The sequence below is a fragment of the Protopterus annectens genome, chromosome 10.part0, assembly GCF_019279795.1.
Source record: "Protopterus annectens isolate FY-2018-M chromosome 10.part0, PAN1.0, whole genome shotgun sequence".
Taxonomy (NCBI): Eukaryota; Metazoa; Chordata; order Ceratodontiformes; family Protopteridae; genus Protopterus; species Protopterus annectens.
In genome coordinates this window covers 1092224801-1092237440 of record NC_056744.1, presented here as the reverse complement: position 1 = coordinate 1092237440, position 12640 = coordinate 1092224801, and the positions used below count along the sequence as shown (strand labels likewise).

General features: G+C 40.4%; 1 non-coding gene across 1 annotated transcript; it reads right to left on the bottom strand.

The window, feature by feature from the left end:
• Positions 1 to 6168: 6168 nt before the first annotated feature.
• On the bottom strand, positions 6169 to 6241 carry TRNAT-UGU. Its single transcript has one exon. It is a non-coding gene; the product is annotated as a tRNA-Thr (tRNA).
• Positions 6242 to 12640: the final 6399 nt, after the last annotated feature.

Sequence of the window (12640 nt, the reverse complement as noted above, 5' to 3'; positions counted from 1 at the left end):
AGGGGTCCACTCTCTATACAGTAACCCTTTGTCCCAGTATACAGAATACCCCTTCCATTGAGAATCAGGTGCCCCACTAGCTACCTGCCTCAGGCCTTGCAATGTAGTGTCTGAGAGCTGAGCCTGTCTCAAATCTCTCTTTGTAACCCTTCCCAGCTCCCCTTCCACATGAAGTCTGGCATCCTCTGACAGTGGTGCCTCACTGTCAGCCTGGGTACTACTACTCACCTCTAACTTTGCAGTCCCTCTGTCCAAGGGATCATCAGTATCGACAAGCAGATGTGGCTCAAATTCAGTTTCACTGCTACAGAGTAGCTCACTCCCTGAAGTAACCACCTCACCTGTCCTGGCTGCATGTATGCAGTCTGTCTGGCTCTCCCCCAGGCTACCAGACCCATGTGCTTGTCTCCTAGCCTGACTGCATGTAACTGCATAAGCACATTGTACTGCCTCATCCAAATCCTTCCCTATGAGGACACCTGTAGGATAGTAGTTTGGTACCCTTGTTGTCTCAAGACAACCTACTATGGGCATTTTGTCTTTCCACTTGCTGGCTTTCTCACCTTTTGTTCCCCACCTTGCCTCCATGGACATCTGTATGCCACATGACCTCACTGGTTGCATTCAAAACATTTAACCCTAGTTCCTGGACATGTACCTAGACTAGTGGCTTCACCTGCTACTGGCGGATTCTGTTGGGGGAGTCTGTGCTGCCCACTATGGGTTACTTTAGAAACATGATCATTACTGGAGTCCCTTTCCTTTGCAGGGATGCCCTGCTTGCTAGGTATAGGTCTCCCTTCTTCCCCAACTCAACTGGTGTAGCACATTGTCTGTCAGCTAACCAGATCCTCAAGTCCTTAGGCAAAGTGCTAAGGGCTTGTTCCCTCACCAAAAGTCTGCCAGCCTTTCAAAAGTGGTGACCTGACATTCACTCACCCACCTATAAAAATAAGTACTCAGTTCAGCAACATATTCACACACACTGCCATGCATCTATGCTCAAAATCTTTTTCGTATAAGTTTCAGGTGTTAGCTTAAAACAGTTTAACAAGCAATGCTTAACAACAATGTAATTAAAACAGTCAACGTTAGACATTTTAGACAACACAGTTACAGCTTTACCATGGAGTAAGGAGGACAAGAACCATACCTGCAGCCTTTGGTCAACATCATACTGTTTGCATACCCTCTCAAACATATAAATGAAACTATCAAAATGATACCCCTCTTTAAACTGTGGAAGAAATTTACTGACCTTTTGTGCTTCTGGGGTCCAGTTACTCCCTTCCCCATTACGTCCATGACTCTGGGGAAGAGTCAGCATCTCCCTCTGATGCTGCCTCTGCCTCTCCTTTTCTTCAGATTCCAGGTGTAGCAGTTTCTCATTCTCCTTAGCCTGCAGACATCACAATCTCTCAGCTGCTTCTATTTCCAAATGCTTGGCCTCCAACTCAAGTCTCTTTAGCTCCAGATGGATTTTTAAGTCCTCTGCAGAAAAGTTGAGCTGTCCATTCTCTGAGGGCAGTACATCTCCACAGCTAGTCTGATCATCCTCCTGGTTGCTGTTTTCTGATGCAGCTGTGACCAAAGCTGCAATCATGTCTACCTTAGTCAGGTTTCCATGCACCAGTCCCCTAGCCTGGCACATCTCAGCCAGCTGGCTCATTGTCATTTTTCCGTACTCCTCTGCTCACATGCTGCCTGCTCTCCTTGACTAACTAAACTAACAAAATAAATAAAACAGTTGTGGTCTGAACTCTGAGCATTCACTGCATGGCTGATTTAGTGTACAAAACACCTTCAGTGATCACTGTACATAAGCTACAGGAATTCACTCTACCCACACCACTACAAGCCCATTAGTATTTTCCAACTAATTAATATGTGGTGTGGATATCCCACCACTGGAAAACAATATGTGATGCCGGTGCACTGGACCAGCAATTAAGGAGCCTCAATCCTCACCACTAACACCAGTGAGTGGTGTCCATATTGGGAAAGGATAATAAATACACACACAGTAAAGTACAATTTCCTTTAGGAGCACACAGAGATCACAGTCAGTCTAGGGCTGGTTTCTTCCTTTCTCTCCAGGTCCCCAATAAGACGCCCCACTGGCACAGCTATAGGGTCTGGATTTCAGCCTAGCTTGGCACGCTAAAACCTCCAGCACCTCTCTGCCCAACCAGTGCTTTGTGTCCCTGCCCAAGTAGCTGACACACATACACACACTTTGAGATAAGAGTTATATACAACCACACAGACACTCCTGGGGAAGGCTGGCACAGGTTTTCCAGCTTTGCCCCCTTTACCCAGACTATACGATAGAAATGATTGCCACCACCCAGCTAATATTTATCAGCTACACAAAGGCCCTTATGAAGGGTGTCCAATTGTTACTGTGCAATATTATTATCCAACAGGTAAGTGGAACCAAACAGTTAAGACTTATTTGGAGTGACTTGGTAAAGTCTCACTATATACATGCAATGTACTCTTAGAGCTTAAATTAACTCTACACAAAACAGCCACAGTTGAAAGATTTAAAAATATTTAATAATAAATAATAAAAACACAAGACAATACTTTTTACTGTATAGTGCTAATCAAGAGTTCAGAGATAACAGAGAAATACTTAATATAATACCGTAGAAAAGTTCTAACATAAACACAGGAAAACATTTAGTCTAATCTTCCATAATTCCTAGCTATTTCTAAGAGAAAATACAGTTCAAAATAAGTTACATATAGAGCAAGACAGTGCTGATGATGTTGGATGTTCTCAAGACAAAATGCTCTGAGCTCTTTGATTCTCTCTCTTTAAATTGATAACAGAGAGCTGTTTCACATGACATAATTCTTCACACTTCTCTGGTCTTCCCAGGCTAACAGAAACTATATTTACAATCTTTACACCTGGTCAGAAACCAGAGCAATAAAGGACATTTATACATGCAAATTCTAGCCATTAACTCTGGTCTTAAAACAATAGGCAGGATGCCTCTCTCTAAACATATCGGCTCCGAACTTTGACATCAAAGAATTGACTTATCAGCTTTGTTGCAACAGAGTGCACTGTTGTTACATTTTTGCAGTTCAATAGCCAATGCAGTCTTTTCATATTTAAGGGGACAAGTCTGTGGCTTACATTAATATTTACAAATGACAAAATTATCTACAAAATTCTATCTGGCTAGGCTACCAGCCTTTACCTATCTTCACACCCCCTACTACATTCCATTACAAGATTACTTGTTTCACATACCATTTTTTTGCCTGTTTCATTTGCTGTATTTCACAGATAGACAGGTGTGTCTCACAGATTTTTTTTGTAATCTGGTTGTGATGGTCTAGCTTTTTGTTTGTTTTGTTTTCTTTCTTTCTTTCTTTCTTTCTTTCTTTCTTTCTTTCTTTCTTTCTTTCTTTCTTTCTTTCTTTCTTTCTCTGTCTCACTGGTAGATGTAGAAAAATATATCTGTTTTGCACAGGCAGCAGCTTGACCTTTGTAGGTAATGCTTATGATCAGCTGATGGCCTGTGCATGAAATGGAGTCCCCCACTTGCTAATTGCATGTGGAACAGATGTGGTATCATTCCTATAGCCAATTGCATGGAAACATGCTCCTATAACTAAGCACTTCATGTGGGTATTGGCCCTTTTCCTTCACTCTCAGCAGGACTTCATGTAAGTGTCTGACAGCAGCATTACAGAGGGTAGTTGGAAATGCTTCTTACAACAAACACTGTGGAGACAGCCCAACAAACTGGTCGAGGATGTTCCAGACATGGGGACAGAATGTAAGTATTGCTGTTATACATTTGAAGTAATGTTACTTTACCAGGGTTTAAGTGGATATGGCTGTTCTGCATGATTTAAAGTCTGACATGACAGTGTTATGTGGTTGAGAAAACTCTCATCTGTAGGGCTATCTGCTTTTTGCCTTTATAAATTCAGTAACATACTCTGAGGATTGCAGTCAGTAAATGGTAACACCCATGTGTGTTTCTGACTTCATATCCCTCAGAAGAGATATGTTACAACAAACCCTGTTACACCAGCAATTTTCTCAGTTTATAACAGTGATATGTCAATGATGGCCCTATGTTTTTGCCTCTGTCCATCAAGTCTGTCACCCTTTATCCATATGTCATGCAGTAAGAGGTGGATATGTACAGTATGTTATTATTTAGTGACATAATTACTGATATCAACCCAGTGATATATCAGACTGCCAGACATGTTATGTATAGGAAGCCTTATATTTGAGGACATTCTGTTGTAGTCTGTACAGTAGTGAAGTCTATGTACTTATGGCAATTGTTGATAGAGTGTCAGTACATAGACTTCACTACTGTACAGTAGTGAAGTCTATGTACTTATGGCAATTGTTGATAGAGTGTCAGTAATGTGTAGCAGTGTATTGTGAAGATGTTATTTGGCCTCTGTACAGAGTGGGGTAGATGTCAGTGTTCTTGGTCCTTTTCTATCTGATGTTGCATGCTGCTCCAGTTTCTGGTACCCTATCAGCTTGTATATTTGTAGGTCCAGTCTGAGACATGTCCCATACCACAGTCAGGCAACAGACTACACTGTGAATTGAGCCAGTATATGTAGGGGTAGTGTGTGAGTGGCAAACATGATGATGGGTTTTGTTCACACAGTCCATATACTGTACTATTAATTAGGCTTACCATTATGTGACTGTGCCTGTGTTGAGATTGGTTGTGGGTATGCACTGTCACACTGGTGTCTGTTACTCCTTGCTGTTACATCCCTGTAGTGCCTGCTATATTTTCAATTACATGTGCATTCCCCCATAGGAAATTTGGGTTATTGTTGTGGCAGTCTGCCTGTAGTTTAGACAAAGCTTGGTGACATGCCTAGCAGCTCAGTGTATTTTCCCTAGTGTGATGTTATGTCCAGATATTTGTCAGATGTACTGTTGACTGGCCATCATAAGTGTGTATTTCTGACAAAGCAGTGGGATGCTGTGAAGATGTATGCCATTAACTAGTAGGAAGTACGTGGGCATGGGACTTGTGATCCTCCAGTTAATATATGTTAGGACAGACAGGAGGGTGTGATTGCATCAACTGTGTGAGCTTATCTACTCCAGTATTTGGGATATATCCAATTTTCATGGCTTTAAACATCACCTTTGTCAGGCTTGGTCCACATTTCTTGCACTAAGGAATTTTGTGTATACCTCTCAACTGACCAGATTGTTTCAGACTGTCCAGGTTTATTGCTCATATTTCTACTGTATTCCTGTAACTGATGGCGTACATTACAGTTTCAGAACTGCCTTCCTTGAAAACATGTATGGTGACACAAACCATGTTTCTGTAGCAACATTCTACATTTACAACTGCAACACTTGCATTACACCCCCTTGCACTAAGAGGTTGAGAGTTATGGTGCTGAGGTATGACTCCACTACATGTTATGGGCATATTCCATATATATATATATATATATATATATATATATATATATATATATATATATATATATATGTGTGTGTGTGTGTGTGTGTGTGTGTGTGTGTGTGTGTGTGTGTGTATATCCTTTTTATGTTCATAGATTCATACTAGGCTATCTGCCCTAGGGCATTTATAAGCCTAGCCAGAGTGTGTTCGGCTTTCGACACCCATTTTAAATGAATTTTGCTACGCCCTTTTTCGAGGTTAGTATACTGTGCCTCTGTCTAACAGTGACACAGAAGTGATACCCGGGGTAAACCTACAATCTCCCATCCACTCATCGAGATTCCTCTTGAGGAGAGTCAATGAGGGACTCTGCCTAACCTGGACTGTGATTTTATTCCAGAGTGAAGGGAGTCTCTGGGTTATGAATCTGTCCCTCCAGCATGTCCTATATATTTCAGTGCTGAGGTTCAAGTCTCACGAGCCCGTAGCTCTATGGGATTTGGATTTTCTGAGGTGCAGCATGTCCATTAATTCCAGGTTGGACATGGCCCTATACGTCAGGCACAGATCGCCTCTGAGCAGGCGGTATGCCACTGAGTAGAGCTGGAGTTTCTTTAACCGGGCAGCATATGGCATCTGTTTGAGCCCTTTGATCCTCTTGGTGAGGTACTTTTGGGGTCTTTCCAGTTGCTGCAGGTGTCTGGTAAGGTACATCCCAAAAGGGGAATAATCTAGCAGGCCCCAGCAAGATTTGAACTCGTGACCCCTGGTTTACAAGACTAGTGCTCTAACCCCTGAGCTATGGAGCCTTTAACTGTGTAAATATGAGTGTTGTATATTCCTTCTCAGATGTATCTGACCATATTTATCTGATATTTGTATATTTAGATATAGAAATATGACTGATTCCACAGTGTTTTCACTAACAAGTAGTAAAAAATTGTAGTACTCAAAGCAGTTTTTCACTACTATTCAGTACATGTACTGAATGATATATTTGAAAAAGCAACAGATCTTCTAAAAGCTCAGATGGCTTAGTGGTCATGTGTTATGATTATAGTGTACAGGGTTCTTGGTTCAAGATCTGCAAGGACTGTTTATTTTGTTGCTGGGCAGAACAAGGGCTGATGGAGACAGGGTGATTAAGGCACTGGTTAAACAAATATGTGCTTACACTGTGTAGGCTTTGCTTACCAGTGTGCAAATCTGCTTAGCATTTACATTTGAGCAATGCTTAAACCTGCTAAGCATAGCTCATCCCTGGTAGCCAGTGATCACATTCCAGTGTGATAAAATCGCAAGGTAATGACATCTTTAATAACTGTATTTAATTCCATGTACATACCATGCTTCTATGTGCTGTCATTTCAGTAGCAAGTGGTGTGAGTATACTGGATGGGACACCTGGGTATAAATGGGTAGTACCACAATCTTTTCTCTTTGTATTTGTTTCATACTTGGGTAGTATCCCAAGTTATATGCAGTCACACTTGCATGTATTGCATCATACGTTACTGTCAAAGGAAAAATATACTTTAAAATTTATCAAAACATGGTAGGTTCAGGTTAAGGCACTTTAATCTTGCAGCAAGGAGACAAAAACGTGCTATTACAGAGTTTGTCTGACTAGAAACAGGAAATGCTTTCATTTTTATATATTTTCTAATAAGACATTGCCTATCAAGCTGACGTAGCAAGTTATAAGTCTTTTCATCATCACTTATTGATCACCATTCTCATGAATTTCTGCTGATTTATCAATTTTTGTGAGAAACTTCCTAAGGAAAACAACGTGGCCTTGGTTATCACCGGTTAGATGCATGTTATGTTACCATTCAAGGTACTATGGCTAATTCAAGCACAAAGCTAGCAGTTAATTTCTCTAATAATCCTTTGTCTACTTTATCTCTAAGCTTCTGCAGCTGTACATGTTCTCATACTTCAAACAGAGCTGATTGTTTAGAATAATTACATTTACAGGATATAGCATTGTTCATTCATTTGTTCCTGACCTAGCAGATAAGCACCTGCTTCTCAAGTACATTTCCAAAAGGCATAAACATGAATATTGCTGTGCTAGCAGTTACTAGGTCAGAGGGCATCTTGCAAGTTTCAGAAAGCACACTGCAGTTTCAAAAAGCATCTTTTTCAGTTCTCATATGAAACTCAATTTGTATAAAAACAGTGCATATAAAATAGAATGAAAACGTGTTAATTCTTCTAACTACTAATTTTTGCATTACACATACACACATTAATACATATTTTTCTAACATTTCCCCCCCTGTTAATACTTTTTAATTCTATTTTCAAAAAGAATAAACAGTTCGCTTCTTTTCTTAACCTCTTCCAACCAGGATTTGTAGTTAAGAAAGTCATTCAGTTTAAACTTAATGGAAGTGTTTCACATTCTAGCAACTCTTCAAATTCAGTACTCTGATACATAGTCTCAGAAACTGATATGTCTATAAATTCTTTGATTAATTTCTTCATGCAGGGGATTCCACAACAAACACAAACTCCTATTAGGAGTAATCCCGCCCCAATGGCAAACAAAATGTTCATTAGGATGGAACCCCACCCCCCCAAACAAATTCTGGAAAAAGTCCATCAGAGGGTTTGAGCCTGGTTTGGTCATGGCTGACACTTGCTGAATTACCTCAAGATGGTCATTAATCTCATGCTGATGATCTGGGATAAACACACAGCATTCTTCTTTGATTAAAGCGCACGTCCCACCCCTCGAAGCTAGGGTGAAGTCAAGAGCCATTCGGTTCTGGAGCACTACAGTTCTCATTGCATTCAGTTCATCAGTTATCAGTTCAAGAGCAGAAAATGTTGCATTACTCATTACTTCGAGAAGTTTAGAAAGTTTTTGCAGCTCCCAAATCGATTTAACTGCACCATATGCAGGTAATATGCATGCCCATGATATGACAGTGTCACTCAAGTCCATGTGTGTAAGTTTGGTTCCCACACTATGATGGTCTTTCCAGCCCACCTCTATCTGTCCCACTGGATTCTCAGGTTTTTTAACAGTCTTCTTGGTTACATCTCGGGTATTTCGAATATTTCCCTGAGGCAAGACTGCAGTGTGTCATATGGCCGGTACCAGGTATCCCAAAAAACAACTGCCGGACCAATTCTCAGGTAACCATTTATATGCCTTTTTACCACACACAAAATAACAGTCCTCTACTTTAGTGGTTACTTTGTTACGAAATGACTGCCCTGCATGAAACATTTTCCTATCTATCACAGATAACTGTTTAAAAAGTACAGGATTACGTTGTACCTGATCAAGAATTTTATGCATAGATTTAAGAAATGAGTTATAATCTGTACTACAAGATCCACCTAAATCGTTTGCTTTTGTATAACATTTATATTGTACGGTCACATTACACTTGCTCCATCCCACCTGCATGGTATCATTTTTGTAAAAACATACAATTCCCTTTTGTGTCACAGGCAAATACAGTGCTACCTTATCATATGCTTTAATAGCTACAATGTCAAAAACCAGATTTTCCCAGGTCTCATTGACCCCCAGGGGGATAGCAGTCATTAATAATCCCCCGTATGCTGTTGGTATGGCCGTGTAGACCCAGCAGTTCGAAACATTAAAAGTCTCAGCATACACACGTGTAATCGCCTGATAAGTGTTAAAGTTCGGATGCCAGTCTATGTTTGGCTCATCATGTTTAATCAGTTCAATTCTTGTGGCAGGGAAAAGGAAAGGCCACAACAAAAGGAACAATGTGATTAGCATAGCTATCAAAATGATCATACAAGTTTTCTGAGGTCACTCAATGTCTCTATTCACTCTATACATGGACATTTTGCTCTCATTGTACAACAGTAACAAGGTTTTTGTCCAGTTCAAAGTTCTTAACCAATTTACAGTGTGTTAGATGAATCCAGGATGCTCGCTCCATGATCTTGACTGCAGTGGGTGTCGACAGTAGTACTTGGTATGGCCCTTCCCACTTCGGAGAACTCCAGTTCTTTTTCTTCACAATCTTCACACAGACCCAGGTGCCTGGGGCTACTGCTGCTTCCGATTTCGGTTGCTCTTTATCTGAAACAGAATTTAATTGCAAAAGTTTGTTATTCAAAAATCGCCTCGTATACCCTGCAAGTAAACTGTCAGCCTCTTGCTCTGTAGACATGAGAGGTTTCCACTGAGGTTTATAATATGCCCTCCCAAACAAAGTTTCAAAAGTAGTTAATCCCTTTGCATTTGGAGCAGTTCTCATGCTCAACAGTGGTAGGGGTAAACAGTGCCCCAGTTCTTTTGTGTCTCACTAATCAATTTCCTAAGCTTATTCTTCAATACCCCATTGTGCCTTTCTGCTAATCCTGCAGATTGGGGGTGATACGCGCAGTGGTTTTTCAATGATATCCCGAAATAGCGACTAAGTTGTTGTATTGTTTGGTTTACAAAATGTGTGCCATTGTCACTATAAATCTTTTCTGGTATGCCAAATCTGGGTATAATTTCTTTAACAAGGACCTTTGCAACAGTAGCTGCATCTGGATTTTTAGTTGGAAAAGCTTCCACCCATTTGGAAAACATATCTATAATGACAAGACAATACTTTCTATTTTCACATTTGTTTAGTTCTATAAAATCCATACAAATAGTATGAAACGGATATGGTGGTGTAGGGAAACTCCCTTGTTTAGGCTTCAATGCCCCTTGTGCATGATGCTTGTTACAAACATGGCAGGCTGCACAAAAAATTTTTGTATAATTAGTAAATCCATATGTCGTAAACACTCGATTCACTAACTGTACCATCCCCCCTGTTGAGACATGGCTCTGCCCATGGCTCAACAAAGCTGCATATCTAAACAAGTTAGATGGTAGAATTGGTTTCTTTTCCTTGGAGATGTATAGTCCCTTCTCAAGGATTGCTCCTCGTTTTATCCACTTTTGTTTTTCTACATTTATAGTAAGTGTCTGCATTGTTTTTAACATTTCTAAATCTAAAATCTCAGAGAGTTGTAATTCCTCACTCAAAAGAAAAACTTCTGAAGCTGAAGCTGCCTGCTTTGCAGCTATATCAGCCCTCGCATTACCTTTTGAAATTCTATCCTGTTGTTTAGTATGAGCTACGCCTTTGCAAATAGCTACTTTTCGAGGTAACTGAATAGAGTCTAATAAATCTAAAATAAATTGCGCATGATTAATTGGTTTATCAGTAGATGTTATCATTCCTCTATTTTTCCACTGCTGCAAAAAAACATGTACAGTAGAAAAAGTATACTGGCTGTCAGTAAAAATATTCACTTTCTTACCTTCTGCTAAGGTACATGCCCTTGTCAAGGCAATCAATTCTGCTGCTTGTGCAGATAAGTTGTGTGGTAAAGACTTCGCTTCTAAAATCTCGGTATCAGAAACTACTGCATATCCTACTAGATTCTGTCCTGTAGGACCCCTCCTGCACAAGCCGTCCACATAGTATGTCACCTCGGCATCATCCAAGGGAACATCTGTAAGGTCTTGTCTAGGTAGTGTCTTTTGCTCAATCTCCTGCAGGCAGCAATGAGGTTCACTGTCTGCAGGGGTTAGAAGCAAGGTTGAAGGATTCAAAGTTGTGCATCGTTCAATTGTCATATGAGGTTGGCTCAACAGTATAGTCATACAGGAAAGATATCTAGCAGGTGAAAGATATGCTACTTTTTCTTGCAGTAAAATAATTGTGACTGCATGAGGCACTCTCAATGTGAGAGGGTGAAACAACACTACTGAGGCTGAAGTCTGCACTGCCATCACAGCTGCAACTACTGCTTGTACACAGTGGGGCAAGGATCGCGCCACTGGGTCTAACTGTGATGAATAGTAAGCTATGTGGTGTTGTTTGTCCCCATGCTGCTGCGTCAACACTGATGTCATATAACCTTGCTTGCAGTCTACAGTTTGATAAAATCGTTTATGATAGTTTGGTAATCCTAAAAGTAATGAAGATGCTATCAATTGTTTTAATTTGCAGAAAGCTGCTTTTGCTTCTGGTGTCCACTGTAATAAATCCTGTGCTGCCATTGGCTTTTTGAATATAAAATTAGTCAGTGGAGCAGATTCCAAAGCGTAATTCAGTATCCAACTCCAACAAAAGTTAGTAGTTCCCAGGAAGACATAATTTCCTTCTTGGTGGTTGATCTAGGGGCTTGCAATATTGCTGTCTTTCTGTCTTCATCTAAAATGCTGCCTTCTTTGGATATTACATATACTAGGTATTTAACTTGTTTTCTCCAAAGTTGCAGTTTGTTTTTGTTTACCTTGTGTTCTTGAGTAGCTAAAAATTGTAGTAATGCTATGGTATCCTCTTTGCATTCTTGCTGGGTGGGGGCTGCCAGCAGAATGTCGTCTACATAGAGTAAAATCTGACTACCTTTCGGTAGGATAAATCCCGCCAGGTTACTCACCGTCTCTTGTGCAAATATTGTTGAACTTTCACAATATCCCTGTGGTAATCTCGTATATGTATACCGTTTTCCCTGAAATGTAAATGCAAACCAATATTGGCTGTCAGGGTGTATACATATTGAGAAAAATGCATTACTAATATCTACCACAGAAAAATACTTCTGCTGAGGTTTCAAATCATTCAATAAGGTGTGTGGATCTGGCACCGTTGGTACCCTGGGAATAACTGCATCATTTACAGCCTGTAAATCTTGGACCATACACCATTCCCTGTTTGCTTTCCTAACAGGAAATAAGGGTGTATTACATGGTGAATCAGGGGATTCTATTAAGACTCCTTCCTTAAGTAAGGCTGCTATTATAGGTTTGATCCCTATCTCTGCATCCTTTCTCAAGGGATACTGTCTTCTCTGAGGTCTAAATGCTGATTTTGGCGTAATAATAACTGGTCCTGCTGTACGAATAAGTCCTACATCTGATTTCCGTGTTGACCAGAGAATTTCTGGTAAGGCTTTTTCCTCTTCTTCCAGTAAGAGTAATACTCAGCTATCCTCACCAGCCTGTGAGTGCACAGCTGGGTGTGTCTGTGTTATCCAATTCAATTTCTGCTTCTGTACTCCTTGTTCGGAGAGTTCTAACTCTGTCTGTTTTTCTCACCTCGTGACTTTTTCTCCTAAGTCTGCCCACTTCAAATTTCTATTTTTAGTTAAGCTCACATGTGGCAATTGATTAGATTTGTAAAGTGCTAAAAATTCCTGGGGCAATGAACAGCTTA